Source organism: Anser brachyrhynchus, assembly GCF_964034855.1.
Source record: "Anser brachyrhynchus genome assembly, chromosome: 1".
Classification (NCBI taxonomy): domain Eukaryota; kingdom Metazoa; phylum Chordata; class Aves; order Anseriformes; family Anatidae; genus Anser; species Anser brachyrhynchus.
Genome location: NC_137694.1, coordinates 172,608,703 through 172,627,912, shown reverse-complemented (window position 1 = coordinate 172,627,912; position 19,210 = coordinate 172,608,703). Strand labels below are relative to the sequence as shown.

Below are 19,210 nucleotides of genomic sequence, written 5' to 3'. Positions count from 1 at the left end.
TTCTTTCACAATTCACCTGAGGAAACCTGTCCTGTGTTTTTGAAATACATATATATATATATATGCATTAATAATGATAATAATAAAAGAAACAAATAAAAAAAAAAAGAATGAAAGTGAAGACTTCCCTATTCCCTGGAATACTTTAATATTTTATCAAATACCAAAAAGATAGGTAATGTCATCCATTTATTCTATTTTAAAAGAAGTGTTTCTGTTGGATAAGGTACATCATGGAAAAGAAACGTATTGCATTTTTCATCCTCTGACATTTTTGCTAGTTCTTCAAGACATAACAATTTTCATTTTGTTTGTCTGGTTTTATTTTCCTTTTCTATGACATCTCTACTAATGTGCATTATCTAAAAACGTAACAACTTTTATTAAAGACAACAATATATAATTAGTCCAAAATTACCATGTCCTTCTTCAGGAAAGCAAGGAACATTAAAATAAAAATTATATTTTACTTAAATTGATGAATTCTTTTAGGAAGGCATCAAAATAAAAACAGTTCAGTAATTTTGAGAAAATCTTTCCTTTCTTAAAGTTATTGATTTTGTCCAGATTGCATTTTTCTAAGAGGAAAATAAAAATCTTACATGAAGATTCAACTTTTGGCAGTGGTCACTGTGTTTACTTGGATCGGTGGAAAAATTTGCACTAAGTTGAGAGAAAAGATTGAGTTATCTACAAATTTAAAAAGGTGGTGTTTCTGTGTCACAAAACACAAAAGCATTATATACCTTGACCATCAGAATATTGATGACATGACAGAAGCACAAAACAAAATTAAATAGCCCAATAAATACAGTCTAAAACAGTTGAATATGTCACACGACAAGTAGTGGATTGCTGTATTGAATGGCCTCCAGAGGTCATACTGGTTCAGGTCAAGGCTCAGTATCCTGTTACCAACCATCTTGACAATTTTTTTGAAATTACCTCAGTACAAATTCAAGAACACTCAGTAATCTGCATCTACAATGGACTTATTCCTTCACAGGAAGGAATTTATTGTATTTATTTTAGAATAAATATTTATTTAGAATATTTATTTCAGAATAAATGTGCAATTTCTCGTGAGTGTACATTATGCAGAATTGGTCATTGTTCTAGAGAGAGGAAAAAAAAAAAAAAAGGCAGTTCTTTATTTCAAAAAAATAACCCTAAATAAAAATTAACAATAAACAACTCACACTGTCCCAAAGAAAAGCCAGAAATGACGAAAAATAGCTTAACTTTTCTCCCAGCTTCAGATTATTTGAAAATCAACCTAACTATTTAGAAACTCACACCTTTTTTCAACATTTCATAACTATTTTCTTTGACAACTGATAGAAGTCATCAGAAAAAGAAAGAAGGAAATTAGGTAAAGCTGAAATGTCTTATGGAGGCTTTAAGTTGTGGGTTTTTTTGTTTATTTTTTTGTTGTTTTTTGTTTAGTTGTTTTTTGTCTAATTTTGTCTTTAGCAACAACTACACAAACTTCAGATATTCTGGACTCCAGCATTATCTTTTCAGCTTTCAGTAACAGAAGGAAAACAAAACAAAACAAAACAACAAAACATAATTATAAGAAAGCCTGTTTATACAATATTAACAACATATTAATTTAGTATTCTGTCCACACAGTGATAGTCTCATTACTCTCGCTATTACAGAATTCAACAGAAAGATGCTACAGTATGTCTTTAGCTCAAAACACCACATTTCTCACTGTCTCCCCTGACCACCAGGCTCTTCTGAAAACAAACTGTACCACCAGAAGATATCAAGAGAAGTAAAAGGAATTTCCATTCTTCCATCCATTTACTTCACCAGAAAAACTGAGCTTCAGCACTTTCAGAACTAAATGTCAAATCTGAATTAGTTTTTTCTTGCTAATTCCTACATCAAAATGAATCAATAGTTGTATCAGCATACATTGATAAATATAAAGAAAACCATATGTGACTACCAACTTCACTTGTTCTAACAGAAATCTTCAGATATCACCCAAGATATCACCAAAATTGAAAATGCGAAAAACAGACCAGGGTGGATACCAACAGAAGTAAGCAGTTGACATTCATTAAACGCAAGAGCTTAGCACACATTCACAAACACCAGCCAAAGATTTTTTTATTATTATTTTACGTTTTCCCCCACTATATAAACTTTTAAATGATCTCAGACTGTGCTGCCACCAGAAAGACGGCCCTCACTTGTGTCCCTCTTTTTCTGGGCACACCCTTTGCTATGTCAATACTTAAATCACGTAGCTCACCAGTTATGTCAGTTCCTTGAACTGACTAAAAAGTAGACCTGCCTCCCCAAGTTATTACTTTTCCCTGAACTGCTGAACATTCACTGGTGCTGACACGACGGAGGTGGCAGGAACAGACAGCTGGAGGCAGGGAAAAGAGCACGACTTGCCTTTTTGTCAGTAGCATGGTCAAAACTGATGCTGAGAGATCAAAGAGAAAGACAGAATATTATATGACAGGAGTTGTAACTCATTCTGTATTCTTCTCCTGAACTGGAAGAGCATGAGATGAACATGAATTCCCATTAGAAATAGTTTTATTATACAGCCAGCTACCACCAGTTCTTTTTCACTATCTGGAACAATGATCTGATGATTAACGGTATTGCAAGTTAGGCTATCATTCCACAAGGGACACATTGAGCAGGATCTTGACTTTTCAAAACTTAGGAAAACAAGTTCCTTAAAAGAACCAGCAGCCACAGAACCAGAGAATTTGGTCAGCAGCATCTGCCAAAGTAGTTATTTCGCTGTTCCTTGGGAGCTATTAGAGAAAAGGTTCATTAGACATATACCACAATAGAGCCTGTAAAAGGTACTTGCATTTAGGGAAGGAATGAGAGACAAAACAAAATGTTCATAACAAACCAGAACTGCTTGCTCTTTGGACCTCCCAGATAACGTCTAAGTTCACAGTAATGGGATGGAAATCACAAAATCTGAAATGAAACTAAAATTCTATAAATTAAACAAGTAAGCCATTTAGTACTAATGCTGGTTCAGACAAAACGGCAAAAAAATCTTCAAGAAAAAAAGGTAATGATTTTTCCTATCAGTGGTCCACCCCCTAACCAATATTGTGAGTGCATGTATTTTAGAAAATTTATCTAGCTGAAACACTGTAGACTTTAACTGTTTGCCTAGAATATTTTCTGAAATGTATCAGGAGATACTTTTTTGAGGAAGTGTCTGGACTTGGAGACATACTATGGTCTTTCTTTACAGAAAGTGCAATTTGCAACAAAACAATCTTTCAACTGTACTTTCAGGGTAAGTATATTTCTATAAGTATTATAAAACTTGTCTAAATTTTAGATTGCACCTGATAGCTGCAAGCAAAACTTGTGATTTAAACCTTCTTTAAACCTTCTTTTTAAACCTTTTTTGTGAAATACTCATATTGTAAAAGACTAAGGACTATTTAGGTGAAAACTGAAAAACTGATACTTTTCAAGATGTATTTCAATCTCATTGGTAGTCCTTCTCCCTAATTCAGTGTCAATCTTATTACAGTCAATCTTTGATGTCCCTTCCAACCCAAGCCATTCTATGATTCTGTGGTTCTATGATAGTCACTAAACTGTTGTCTTCATAAATGCCATAATGACAAATTTTTAATATACCCTAGAAAGGCTAATGTATAGTGAAATAATGTAATATTTAACATAATATATATCTGAAAAAGAAAGCATTTAAAGAATGGTTTCACATTTCTAGAAATCCACATAGACCTTCTTTTCTCTCATCTAAAATAGTGTTGTTGTTTGGGTTTTTTTGTTTGTTTGTTTGTTTGTTTTCCAAAAACACCTGTGAAAATAACTTGCCAAATAGAATGTAGGTCCTTAGAACAAGGGTTAGAAGAATGGGGGAGCCATGACATCATGAGCAGCCTGTGAAGTTACATTAATAACCTACAAATTCCATACATCAGTAGCTGTTCCTAAACATTGTGTAAACTATGTATACCTTTATAAATGTAAATTTTCAGCCACTGAAAGAGCCAGTATTTAAAACCACGGAAAGAGGCAGCATGAATGTAAATAGAGTCCTTAGCTTATTTTTAAGCCCAACTATTTTTTTATCTTAAGACATTTTAAGGTGCTAGAGCCCTACAAAAATCATTTTTGCTGAGTTTGTTTTACTGTGTGAAATTAGAGCTAAATTAAACTCCTCCATTTGAGTCAAATTAAACTCCTCCTCTGTACCAATCTGATCTTAGAGCTTCTGCTGTACAAATGCCCAGTTCCCTTGTTCTGATCCTTTCTAATCTCTGCCATACCCTGAAACTAGCCTCAAAGGAGAAAGTATGCCTCTATGGCAGGTCTAGGGAGAGTGACACCATTGCTAGTCATTAGTAAGCCCTCACATATTCAATCTCTTCCGAGTCAGTGAATTTAAAAAGAGTTCCTTGTAGCAGAGGGTTCACTGTTTGATATTTTGCACTTGAATGTGTGCCAACTCACCTTGCAGCCCCATTGGTTACTAAGGTAAAAACAGTTGCACCATATTTGTTATTTTTCTGAAGAGGGAAGGTTATTTCTCAGACTCTAACAACCTTCCCACATTCATACCACAGGAAAGTCTAGCATTCCTTTCAATTAAAATGCTGTGGTTTTCAAACTGAGTGAGAAATTTGATAATGTGGAGAGCACATGTAAAGCCTGTGGCTTGCAAATGACTGAGAACTTGCAATCCATCATCTAAAACAAAACCCATAAGAACTGTCCTAGCATGAAAAATATCTTTCCCAGAACTATTATCCTTGGCATCCTGCACCATTTCACACTGCTACACTGAGAAAATATGAAAGTATTCCTGAGCTGTTCAGAGAATACAAATGCATCTGGTTTTTGATTAATTGCATTAAAACCACAAATGTGAAACCTCCACACAGAGAAGTGGGTGAATAGGACACTTTTTTCCTCTTTTATTTTTGTCTTGCTATAAAAATGTCACAGTTTTCTCTTTTGGGAAAGATGCCAGCAAGGCTGAAACACAATGAAAACGTCCAAGTGATGGCCAGAAGGAAAGTTTTGTCATGACTGGTAAGGGTTCCTATAAAGGACACTAGGGGGAAGGGGGCAAATAAAGGATGAACCTATGAGATTATCAATGCAATTTTGTTTGATGTATAGTATTATGTACTAAATTTCTTCTAGTAATTTTGGATTCTAACCTCTCCCATGCCCCCAGTATATCATTTCCCTACTTTTCCCATTGAAATTAACCTAATTTTCAATTTTTAATTTCTCCTCATATTACTTTTTATCTCTTCAGACATCTTGGAAATCTGCTTATTGTACTTAAGCCAGACATGCAATCTGACTGCCTTGCAAATCAATCAATTATATTTTGCTAGCAGTAAGAAAAGCAACCAAGGGTGAGTAATGCCTAAGCCGAAATCAGCACCTTGATTTTCATCTGTCCACATTGTATAACTGAATGATAATAAATGACTAAGAAAATTTAGAAGATATTAAAAGTTCTTATTGACATCTATGACCATTTAATTAACTTTGTATGGGTGGCACTCAGTTATTTTCTGGTCTTACATATATTGTAGGCTACTTACAATGGGAGGAATCATGTAGTCTGTCTGTATTGTCCTAAGCGAGATGGTAAAAGTACAGTTGGCAAAAATGCATTTTTTTCTCTAACTATAAATTCAGATATTTACTTCATTGTAAACTATAACAAACTTTGCAAAGCCTTTGAAGAGAGACAACTTAACATGCACTATTAACTGTGTTAACTAAATTTTACTTACGATAATGAAATGTTTGCCAATTTACACTTTGGGCAAGACCTTCAAAAGGGCTCAAAGTTCAAATGTCCAAGTTTCTTAAATCATTTTTTTTTTGTGAATTATCAGAATTAGAAGCTTCTTTTTTTTTTCTTTTTTCTTTCTTTTTTTTTTTTTTTTTAAATGCACTGCCATATGTTTTCATATCTGTAAGGAAGAAGATGTATCTTGTAGCATATGTGTACTACCAAATTATTAATTGTAATGTGGTAGGTGAAAGAGTGCTTCAGAATAAACAAGTTTGCCATTTTACTGACAGAAAATAGAAGAAATAGGGGACTATGGAAATTGAGTTTTCAGGAAATATATATTCTTTTTGAACCATGACCTAATAGTCATTCTATCAACCAGCAGTGCTCTTCCGCCCAGCCTCAAGGTCTCAGCTTAGACTGAAGTTTCAGTGCTACCGACAGTGTGACAACAATAGACTTGGGAGAAAAGGGGGCGAGAAAGAAAATAGAGAAGCAGTATAACAGACAGAGAACCTAGACATGAAGAAACTCAAAACTAGGTTATAGAGACAGTTACCTAAACCCAGAATGTTAGCCACAATATCATCAAAGACATGTTTTCTCTTGATTGCCAAAATCAAATTACCTTAAAAAAATTAGTTGTATCAATATAAAAGAAGGGGGAGATATTACAGTACTAATAGGTAAGAAAAGATGTATTATTCACACACATACACACACACACAAAAAAAAAAAAATCACAAAAGTTTATGGACAATATTTACAAGTTGGATTTACCCAAACCCTGACAGGATTTTTCTAAGGGCACTGTAAAGGTTGGGTGATGTGAATGTAGTCCACTGTATGTAATTTATATGGCAATTAAATGGGGTCCCTGATGACTGTGACAAGGTTAGTGTTGCACTCATCCTTAAAAAGGAAAGATTCATTGAATTATGGTATGGTTAGCCTCATCTCAGTCCCTAGGAATAGAAATATCATGGAATATGTCTCCCCAGAATCCATTTTCAGGTACTTGAGAGTGAGAAAATAATTCAGAATATGAAATATAGATTTATCAATAGTAAATCATTGTAGTATGACATATAGATATCATTCATATTATTTCAAGTCACATTCCAGGCCCAAGAAAAAAGCCTTTTCTGTCTGTATGGTCACTCTCACCATCTAACACTACTACCAGTATTTTGCACTGTTTTAAAAACTCCAGGATATGGGTGCTATAACTGAAAACAACATGTAACCATACTGACAATTTGTATGTCTACCATATTGTAGTTCATATACTGCAGTTTGTATCTATGTGGGATCTTTTTTGGTCAGAGGAGATTGAAGGAAAGGGAAGCAGGAGTAGGGGAGCATAAAATTAAGAGATCGCTGACGGCTGACAACTGTTTTAGGGCTTATGCTTTTTTTGTTTGTTTGTTTTTGTTTTTTTGTTTGTTTGTTTTAATTTTAATCTAGAAATTAGTTGTCTGGAATTTGGGGAAGAAAGACAGAGAAAGAAAGGCCAACATCTTCCAAGTTTTCAAATAAAATATGGGTGGCTTATAGTCTGCAAAATTTGGTTTGCCACCATCCATTTTACTTTGTTTCCATAGCTTCATATTTCTTTGTCACAAGTCAAAGATCTTTCATTGGAAGTGAACAAGTACTGCATTTGGAGACTGGCAAGATAGCTTCATTTGGCTAATGGTGTACCATTCCAGGAAATAATACTTCCTGATAACTCATCAAATGACACTGATGAGAGTAGCAATGAGTAGAAGGACAAATTAGCAAAGGCACTTGCCAGCTAGCTTTAAATATTTAAAAAGAGCAAATGGAAAATTATATCACTACAAGACAATGCAAATAGGAGAAAAAGAAATTGTTCCTAAAAAAAAAAATATAATTGTGGTTATTGCTTTTCTTTATATACATACTTATTAGAATTATAACATCAATAACATAAAACAAAAGATGACAGTAAGAAAACAGAAGGAACCATAAGATAATTGTGAGAAATGTAGATAATTGAGATACATTTAGGTGCTTTGGGTTGAACACCAGTCAGTGCAAATTAAACCAAAAAACTTCTGAGACCAAAGACACAGTGGAAGCATATGGAAATTTAAGAGACACTTTGGGTTGCACAACATAACTCCTTACAAGCCATGTGTACAAGCCATGATGGTCATGAGATGATTTCTCATGGCCATTTGGCATATTGGAATTCTTCCATTGTGCTCACTTGAAGAACAAAGAATGGGACAACTAGCACAGATGCCTATAAAAAGCATTTTTTGCACTCTGAAAGTCACAGAGAAGAGCATTACTTAGGATAGCAATAGACTTGGAATATTTGTAAGAATTATGAATCTGCTGAGGTGTCACCTTACTCTGTCATGCAACAGATTTAATTTGCCTTTGTGAAAGTTACAAAAATAACAGAAATGTGAAATTCTAGAAGCCAGATTCTCAGACAACTCCATAGCCTATTTAATGGAAGCATAGCATTTTATAAGGTGAATGCAAGGCTTGAACTGGCTTTAAAACTAACAGTAACTCTGGAAAGCATTATATATGATTTTAATAAAAATAAAATGAAAGCAAAAAAAAAAAAAACCACTTTTTATAATTAAAAGTTTTAAGAGGAGAGCACAGTAAAACTGGAGCTTAACTTTGCAGAATAAACCTGTTCTTATCACCGTTTTTGAACTTTATGCACTGCTTTTTACATGGGTAAACTTTGTTGTAGTAAGATTTAGTTCACAGGAACATTATGAATCATACTGATGCAATATTTAAACAATTGGGTTGTTTTGGTTTTGTGTTTTGTGCTTTTTGGTTGTTGTTTGTTTGTTTGTTTTTCATATCACAAAAGAAACAGCCATTAAGGTTTTGCTGCCTCTTCTTTTGAAGTGATTTGGCCAAGAAGCTGAAATCTGTTAACAAGCTAAGATGCAGAGGGGGGAGTAGCATTTCTGATGGTTACTGCACTTGAATTTATTGGTTGAATAGCTTGCAGGAATTAAAAAAAAAAAAAAAAAAACTTTGAATTTGCATTACAGTTGGGAGAGAGTTTGAAGTCTGCTATTTGCAGAAGTATGCAAGTTCCTATAAATGAAATTCCGACTGCATACCTAAAGAAAGAAACACTGTTAGTGTTTGCTTTGAGTAATGAAATTAAAAGGTTTGAAATGAATTGCAGGAAGTTGCTTCCTAGTTGTTCCTTTCTTGCTTCCTACTCTAGGACAGGACCAACTCCATTTATGCTTTTTATAACAGATAGTTGTCAGTTCTGCCTTTCCAGTAATAAATCTTCCATCTCTCCAAGTAATCTGTTTTCAGATGATGAGTCTTTACTACTGTTATAAGAAGAAAGTTTTCAGTTCTGAAGTTTAAGCCGGTTACTTCTTGCTCTGTCCATGACGGACACAGAGTACTCCTCCCCTATTCACAGTAGCCTTTTTCATGTTAAACTTCCTGCACAGAGATAGACATGATGCAGTCACATAGAGCCTGATCTAATGTCTGATAAACTCAATGCATAGATGCTGTTCTAATCATTTATTATATGATGCGTCTTTGAGCCACTGCTGCATTTTTCCTAGCAGGAAAAGAAGATGGAGAAAAATCCATATTGCTATTTTTACTTGTTTAAGACAAGTTTCTGAAGTGATGAAAACCATCTTAGAACTTAGGTAGGTTCCTTACTTTCTTTCAACAATAATTAGGGCAACTTCCAAGACTTGCAATGAAAGCTGCTATTTCCTGGCATCTTCCCAAAGCAACCCATAAAAATGCCACCTCCATCAGGCTGTTCAATATGCATGAAATAAGCTATACCATTTAATCTAGAAAAAAAAAAAAACTATATAACAAAAAATGAAGTAAAATTAATAATTAAAATATTATTTAAAGAAAAGGATTAATATTCTACAGATATGTTGACACAGAAATGCCTTTCAGTTTTATTTTTCTTCTTTACTTTGGAGTGTAATCAATGATGATATTAAGACTTTGCAGATAACACAGAAAAGCCTAGTCATATTTCCAGGCGTGATGTAACAATTAGCTTACTTTCTCAAACTGCAAGTTTGTTTTGTTTTAACACGAAATCCAGGTAAACCTACTGATTTTCTAATCATCACTGCTTATCAATCCTCTCTCCTTCACAGGCAAAAACATTTTATTTTTAACTGTAAAAATAGGAATCATAAAGTCCAGACAGAGGAACAGGATGCGTTTCCTTGTAATAGATGAGAAGGTGAAAAAGAAGTAACTGTATATACTTTATATAATCTTTAGGATCTTGAAGCATTCTCACTTCTTACTTACTCCCCATATGGTTACATGCCCAAGGAGTTTCTCATATAATTATAATCACTACTTTATTGCCCCCTAGATCCTTTATAAGCTTCAAAACTAACTTAGTGGACGAGCAACATATCACTTGTTCAAGTTTTCCTAAGTTACATCGCTTCTGTGATTATGGTCTTCTTCCCTGCAAGACCACTCTGTTAGGAAAAACTTAAATAACATACTTGTTTAAAACCACTTTTCCAACAATGAACCATATTGTAGCATTATATAATAACAGAATTCATTATTAATACAATTAGGACTTTCTTCATCTACTCTAGTCTTCTCTTCTGAAACTAATTACCTTGTAACCAGCCCCAGGGTTGTCATGCCTCAAGAGTTCTCAAAGAAGCACTTTTCTCCCTCTTATCATTAAAGATGTTACTACAGTTACCCTGAGCGCTGCTCAGAAAGACCAGCCCTTTTCCAGAATAAGACAAAATGATCATCTGTTCCCTCTGTTTCTTAGCCCTATCTTTCCTCCTGTCTGTTGCTGACTACTTAGATATCACCTGGTAATGCAGAGGATTTAGTTTTCTCTTGGTTCTGAACCCCAAGAACTTTTCGTTAAAAATGTTTTTGTATACTAAAGCTTACTTCTGGTTTTGATCTTTTACCCATTACTGTCATCTGAAAATGGTTAAATTTTTTTGATTATTTTATTATTATAGTTGAAGGTTCCTTCCAACTGAATTATTCTGTTCTATTAGAAATAACAAATCTACAAATTTTGTTTAGAGTTAAAACTTTTTATTTCCCTATCAGTACTCTAAAAAAAAAAAAAAAAAAAAAAAAAAAAAAAAAGCTTGTGTAAAACTAAAAACTGTTGGAGAAACTGGGAATGAGGTCTTCAATTTAATAGTATTTCTCAGGGATATGCTATTAGTTTTGGGTGGAAATCTTTGGGAGACTGTCACAAATCCTGATGAGGTTTGTCTGTTGTTCCCCTTACTCATGCTGTAACTGTTTTCCCACTTTCAGTATGTACAGGAGATAGCCTGAATGATAATTGCTGGACTAGCTAAACTGTAGATTTATTTTTACTTATAGAATTCTAAAAAATTGTTTTCACAACTGTCAAGCACAAGTTATATTTGCAGAGCAAAGGAGAAGAGAGAGGGGACCAAAGAAAGAAGGTGGAAAATGCTATCCTGCCATGTAGATGCTGTTGATAAAATTTATAGCTAAAAATTTAATATGTTTAGGGCCATGATGAAATGCTTATCATCACCTTGCATTGCCTGTAGTTCTTGCTGATTCCAGCCCACTCAGAGCATGTTGGTAATGAAATGAAATGGCACGGGCACAGTGCCTGCAAAATAAAATTCATTTCATTACAATTCAGGAGGGTTTCGTTTTCTTTTCTTTCTTAAAGACAAGACTGGACTCAGGAAGACAATAGGCCTTTATGGGATACTTTTTTTTTTTTTACTGTGTTTTTCATCTGTTACTAAAACAATAACCAATGGTTTAAATTTAAATTTACTGGCATTGACTCCAGTACACCTTCCTTTAACATAGCACATGGTCTCATGTCTTCTGAGCCATGAAATTTCATGAAATTTCATTCAAAATAAATTTCACTGTTGGTTAGATAATTTATTGCCTCCTTTTTTTCAGTTCCTCTTTATGTACTCATTTGTCCTTACTCTTCTGCTTACTCTTATTCGTCCCATAGGAATTGGGAACAGCTCCTCTAAAAAGGTAATGCGGCCCATAGCCCAGCTATGAAGTGCCTCTACACCAATGTACGCTGCATGGGGAATAAGCAGGAGGAGTTGGAAGCCATGGTGCAATTAGAAAAGCATTGGAAGCATTGTTAAGGCACATGCAAGACCAGGAGGTGATCTGAGACAGCCAGCATGGCTTCACCAAGGGCAAATCATGCTGACCAATCTGGTGGCCTTCCATGATGGAGTGACTGCATCAGTTGACAAAGGAAGACCAACCAATGTCATCTACCTGGACTTCTGTAACGCTTTTCACACAGTCCCCCATGACATCCTGATTTCTAAATTGGAAAGAGATGGATTTGAAGGGTGGACCATTCAGAGGATAAGGAATTTGCTTGATGGACACACCCAGAGAGTAGTGGTCAATGGCTCTATGTCCAGGTGGAGGCCGGTGACAAGTGGTGTCCCTCAGGGGTCTGTCTTGGGACTGGTGCTTTTCAATATCTTCATCAATGACATAGATGATGGGATCAAGTACACCCTCAGCAAGTTTGCAGATGACACCAAGCTGAGTGGTGCAGTTCATACAACAGGAGGAAGGGATGCCATCCAAAGGGACTTGGATAAGCTTGAGAAGTGGGCCCAAACAAACTGAATGAGGTTCAACAAGTTCAAGTGCAGGGTGCTGCAACTGGGCTGGGGCAACCCCAGGCATGAGTACAAACTAGGAGAACTTATTGAGAGCAGCCCCGTGGAGAGGGATTTGAGGGTTCTGGTAGATGAGAAGCTTGACATGATCCAGCAGTGTGCGCTTGCAGCCCAGAAGGCCAACAGTGTCCTGAGCTGCATCAAGAGAGGTGTGGCCAGCAAGGTCAAGGGAGGTGATTGTCCCCCTCTACTCTGCCCTCATGAGGCCCCACCTGGAGTACTGCATCCAGGTTTGGAGCCCCCAACACAAGAAAGATGTGGAGCTGTTAGAACAAGTCCAGAGGAGGGCCACAAAGATGATCAGAGGGCTGAAGCACCTCTCCTATGAATAAAGGCTGAGAGAGCTGGGGATGTTCAGCCCGGAGAAGAGACGGCTGTGGGGAGACCTCATTGCAGCCTTTCCATACTTAAAGGATTCTTATAAAAACGATGGAGAGGGACTCTTTACTCACATAGATAATGAGGGAATGTAAATAATGACAGACAAGAAGGAATGGTTTTAAACTGAAAGAGGGGAGATTTAGACTGGATGTTAGGAAGAAATTCTTTACTCAGAGGGTGGTGAGGCACTGGAAGAAGGTTACCCAGAGAGGCTGTGGATGCCCCATCCCTGGAGGTGTTCAAGGCCAGGCTGGATGGGACCCTTGATACTTGATACTTGATCTAGTGGGTGAAGTCCCTGCCTATGGCAAGGGGGTTGGAACTAGATGATCTTTAAGGTCCCTTCCAACCCAAGCCATTCTCTGATTCTCTGATTCTATGATTCTGTGATTCTATGATTCTATGATCTACGGTGACTCCACCTTAATAATTATGTAAAGGTTATAAAACACCAGTGAGGATCCATTGTCACTGGACTTCTTTGCTGGGGGGAAAAAAAAAATAAAAACTCAAAATCTGAATTCTGATACAACACAACAAGCATGTTTTTGTTTGCTTTTGTCTCATTTTGCCACATATTGAAGGTTTTCTGCATTTATATAGCTATGGAGAAGCATGAATGAGACACAAAATTAAACTATAACTAAAATGCCACATTCGAAACAAATATTGCATCAGTATGATTCATAATGTTCCTATGAACTAAATCTTGCTACAATAAAGTAGTAAGTTTTGGGGGATGACCTTCTGGAGAGAAGCACTGAGGAGAAGGACCTGGGGGTCCTGGTGGACAACAGGTTGACCATGAGCCAGCAGTACGCCCTGGTGGCCAAGAGGGCCAATGGGATCCTGGCGTGCATAAAAAGGAGCGTGGCCAGCAGGTCAAGGGAGGTGATCCTCCCCATCTACTCCGCCCTGGTCAGGCCTCACCTGGAGTACTGTGTCCAGTTCTGGGCTCCCCAGTACAAAAAAGACAGGGATCTCCTGGAAAGAGTCCAGCAGAGGGCAACAAAGATGGTACGGGGCCTGAAGCATCTTCCCTGTGAGGAAATACTGAGAGACCTGGGTCTGTTCGGCCTTGAGAAAAGAAGACTGAGAGGGGATCTTATCAATGTTTATAAATATCTTAAATGTGGGAGACAGAGGGATTTGGCCAACCTCTTTTCAGTGGTTTGTGTGTATAGGACAAGGGGTAATGGCCACAAAATTGAGCACAGGAAGTTCTGCACCAACTTGCGAAAGAACTTCTTCACAGTGAGGGTGACGGAGCACTGGAACAGGCTGCCCAGGGAGGTTGTGGAGTCTCCTTCTCTGTAGACATTCAAGGCCCGTCTGGATGACTACCTGGGCAGCCTGCTCTAAGGAACCTGCTTTGGCAGGGGGGTTGGACCTGATGATCTTTCAAGGTCCCTTCCAACCCCTACAATTCTGTGATTCTGTGATAAAGTTCAAAAACAGTTATAAGAACAGGTTTATTCTGCAAAGTTAAGCTCCAGTTTTACTGTGCTCTCCTCTTAAAACTTTTAATTATAGAAAAGTGTTTTTTGGTGGGTTTTTTTTGCTTTTATTTTATTTTTATTAAAATCATATATAATGCTTCCCAAAGTTACTGTTAGTTTTAAAGCCAATTCAGGCCTTGCATTCACCCTATAAAGTGCTGTGTTTCCATTAAATAGGCTATGGAGTTGTCTGAGAATCTGGCTTCTAGAATTTCTTGCCTTAAACGGTAAATCGAATGAGCCAAATTCTTCTGTAATATGAAGACAAATTTTAAAAAGAGATATGTATTCTTAAACAAAAATGTGCTAACCTTTCTTTTGCAGGATAAACCAAGTCACTCTGAAAGCTTTTGGCATTGACAATACAAAGAACCTATTATTTAATTTGTATTAAACCCAGGAGCTGCAGAAACTATCCACTGAGGTGTATTGCTATTTTATGAGAAAAGTGACTTTTAAAAACAGAAGATGAAAATACCTGCATTAATAATCTTCTTCCAAAGGATGGATAGGTACAGTGATTAAAGTGTTATCTGAGGGCTTTAATGACCTAGGTTCAAGTCTCTTTTCTATTTTCCTTATCTCTTTGAGACACAAAGCTACATGACTTGTGTTCCCAAACTAACAAAAATACCCAGATGCTCATGTTTCCCTGTCCTTGAAGATACTTTTAAAAGTTTTTAACTACTTTTGGTAGACACTGACTTGATCTACATAAAACAAATGAATTCCAAGTGGACAACATTGCACCATGATATCCACTTTAAAAAACAGTTTCCTTGCAACAACAGAAGCTCTTGAAAACCATTTAATGGCTTTCTGGTTTTGTTGGGTAAAATATCCTGAATTTGAAATATCTACTGGACAGAAAGCTAGAGTCTTGCTTTCTACACTTCTGAATAGTTACTCATATTAATTGAGCATAGCACCTAGTAAATGTAATACATAGTTAATGGCTTACCCTAAACCACTTCTACGCTTTTGTTTTGTTTTGTTACTTCAGACTAATCTATAATCCCCCTTGTCTGTCATTTTCTATAGGCAGACCCACTCTGAAGGCCCTCATTGGAGCAAATGAGGGGATGAGTGGGCAGTAAAGTAGCACAGTGCCAATTTGGCTTTACCTGAATGAAAAATGCAGCTAAATCTGCTGGGGGAGAGGAGCCTAACACTTTCAGAACAGAAGTACATTCAGCAAGGTGCTGAAGGAATTAGTTGTACTACAGGACTGGGTTATTAACCTCATTAAAAGCCCTAGGAACAATCAACTTTCTGATTTTTTTCCTGATGTGTATTTGCTGTCCTCTGATAGAACATCTCTTGTTGGCAAATTCAACACAGATCTCTTGGAATGTTAACAGACCGCTTTCTCCAGTTATTTTCTAGGACCTTATAGTGATTGTCATTCACTCCTCCTTAAAATGGATTATATTTCTCCAAAGTATTTCAAGCTCTCCATAAGGTAATGCTTTATTTTTTTCTGATTTGCAATTTTGGCACTCTAAAACATCAGACATATACTGGATTATGTCTGCTACAAGGGAGATCTGGGCATTTTACCAGTAAATCTGATCAGCTTCAACATCATCAGAAGATGACAACATTTTACTGCCTGCTTCCCCAAACACATGCCACCTCCTTTCATTTAGCCTTTCCTAGCACTGATACTGAGCTTAATGAACCAAAATACCTGTTCCAGCACTAGAAAGTGCAGTCTGATATGAGAAAAAGTGTAGTCTCCAAACTTATTTAGAATAAACATATTTTGTCCAGAACAAGAAAAAAAGTTGGAAGTAAAATAGTTTTCTAATCTCTGGCAATGAGATTAGAACCAGGCCAATATAGATTTGAATGACAACAATGGAGAACAAGCATTACTGACCTCTGATGTTTATTTGGCAGTCTGTATTTCAACAGTCACTACTTTCTCTATTGAGCTATGAGGAATCTGAGTACAGAAACAGTAGTATCAATGGTTTTCCTGGCTGAAATGTGTTAAAGCAATTGCTATTACTAGGAGCCTAACATGGAAGAAATACAGATATATAGATAAGGATCATGAATGGACTAGAAAAAAATGGAATGGGTAGGAATCAGTAATGAAAATACCAATCTGCATTCTGAAGGAAACACAGAATGAATAATGTGGCAAAATATATCTTTCTCTTGACAGACATTGTTTACTGCTAAGACTAGACACACATTGGTGGATGCAAGAAAATGCATTGTTTCTCTTATAGTGCACTAGCTACATAGATACATAACAGATATTTAAATATTGCTGACTCCAACTGCTTGTATTAAAAAAAAAAAAGATACAATGTCTGAAGAAATAATAATAAATAAATAAATAATCTGCTGAAAATGTATCTACAGCCAGACTGTAAATTGCTGCAGTTATTAATCTAGCACTTATGATTAATAATAATCTCAGGACTGAGTTACTGAGTTAACGTGCTGCAGATTTCAGAATGAGTCAAGTCAATCCATGTTAAGTGATTCACTCTGCTGATTATTTTCCTTCAACAGGAATTTGATGAGATATGCTGTCTCTGGAATCTGTTATCAATAACTACTACAACCTCCAGCCACAGTTGAGGACTCAGAGCCATAAAGTACTGCAGTACTGCACAAAAAAGTACTGTAAACACTGAAGTGAGTTTTATTGAAGAAGTCTTGATTACCATGACAGTATACTCCTCTAACCACAGCCAGTACAGCAAAAGGTAGTTACAGAATTTATCGAATCTTGTTCAAACCAAATATATATCTACTCTCACTCTTCATTTTTATTGTTCTTCGTCACCCAGAAGAACATATTTTTTTGGTTTATCACAAACCTTCTGTCTGTTCTGTCCTCTAAGTCATTTGTCACACTTCTCAAGGTCACAGGGGAGCCTCAGTGGGAAAGCATGTGTGTTGATTGATTGGTGCTGTGATGCCTATGTGTACCAGGGCTGCTAAATGAGCTTCTTTCCCCTCTCCCCCTTCTCTCTTGCCTCCAAGCAATGATGTGATTGAATGCAGGAAGGGGGTGGGGGTGTTGTTAAAGGGGGGTGGAGGTGGGGGGGAAGAGGGGATGACACCATAAGGGAAAAAAAAAAAAATCTCTCCTGTGAATCCAGTTAACAAGGTTCATAAAGCAGTATTTACCCTGGTGACTGAACTATCTTGTATCACTAATCCCTGGTCACTTTCTGAGTAACAAAAAGGACTTTTTTTTTTTTTTTTTCCTAGAAAAAATAAGGTAGCATAAATTTGAGATAAATGAGAGAGGTAGATAGGGAGGGGTGGGGTGGGGTGTGGAGGAGGGGGAGGGGGAGGGAGGGGGGGAGGGAGATGACAAAGAAGATGAGGTGAGAAGGCAAAAAAGCAAGATGGCAAGAGAGGAGGAGGGAGAGAACAAAGGACAGCAAGGAAGCAACCACGAGCAAGCAAGTACGAGTGACAGTGAGAAAATGGAAGTGTGTCAGTGCAAAAGGGAAAGAGTGAGCATGAGAGAAAGAGTGAGCATGATAGTAGGAGAGCAATGGAGCAACAGCAAGAAAGAGCATGGATGAGAGCAAATGAACCTGTGAGTGACTGATAGCAAGTGAGCAAGAAAACAGGCATGCAAGGTGGTGGGAGCACACACAAGAGAGTGGACAGAAGAGACAAAGCTTGAAAGAGTGTGAGGAAGAGCATGCATGTGAGAGCATGTGACAATGCACAACAGTGTATGATGGGAAGAGTGCAGAACACATGAAAGAAGGTATGAGAGTGAGCAAGAGCACATGAAAGACAAGGGGAAATAAACAAGGATAAACCAATCATGTAAATTCCCTGGAAAAATAATGCTGAAACTTCCCTCTATGGCTTATTACTACTTATAACATTACTTAGGAAAAAAAAAAAAAAAACACCACCACCAACAACAAAAACAAACAAACAAAAACCTTTAATCATACTAGTAACTGCATTCCTAATATGGTTCTATTAACTACGTAGAAAATACATGATTTTGAAACGTACACTGACTCTATCTGATACATTAGATGAAAATCTGTGCTTCTCTGAACAACACCTTCCTGTTCATCTCTTAGAAACTCATAAAAACATAGACATGCCATCAAACAGATTGTATCTGCAGCATCCAGAGGCACCATTTCAATTTCAGAGAGAGAAGAAATCTGATAGATTATGACTTCAGTAAGCATCAGTGGCTTGTGGATTATCATAATATCTCCAATAAAATCATTCCAGATTATAACAGAACTCACAACCATAGAAATGCTAAATAAATTAAAAAAAAAAATCTGATATATTTGCTCTTGATGTATGTATGTGTATCTTGATGTATTTGCTCTTATGTATGTGTAATAGCTAGGATCTGTGGGGTGTTCTCCTGCTACTCTTCAGTCACATCAGCAGTGAAGAACAATCAGATATTAGTAGGGAGAACAGAATGGGAAAAAAAAAAAAAAAAAGTCATCCTCCTTTCACCTCACTGATTTGGCACTTAGGCAGTATAACAAGGCTAAAAATTCCCACCATCCTCTTTTTGCCACCCAGCTCATATTCTCATGCAGTAGCACTATTAAACACATTAACCCTTGAAGGGTTACCCTTTCTAAGTCATCTCTTCATGACTGGCAAATTGTGTACATCTGGGATCTTCATTAACACTTTTTTTTTTTAAAGGGTATCTAACATTCCCAGCTTCTAAATCTCTTTGATATCAAAAACATTGACAGTTCACAAGGTATGTCAAGATACACTCTTAACAACATATCATTTCAGCCTTGGCCTGTGCATAACCT

The 19,210-nt window shown here is 36.6% G+C and overlaps 2 protein-coding genes across 17 annotated transcripts in view; one reads left to right on the top strand and one right to left on the bottom strand.

Moving 5' to 3' along the window:
• PCDH9 (protocadherin 9) overlaps positions 1-19,210 on the bottom strand; it is an 800,116-nt gene that overhangs the window by 512,990 nt on the left and 267,916 nt on the right. The window lies entirely within an intron of this gene.
• LOC308187742 (uncharacterized protein) overlaps positions 1-19,210 on the top strand; it is a gene marked incomplete at its 5' end in the record, with an annotated part of 533,458 nt that overhangs the window by 348,282 nt on the left and 165,966 nt on the right. The gene's annotated exons all lie outside the window — the stretch shown is intronic.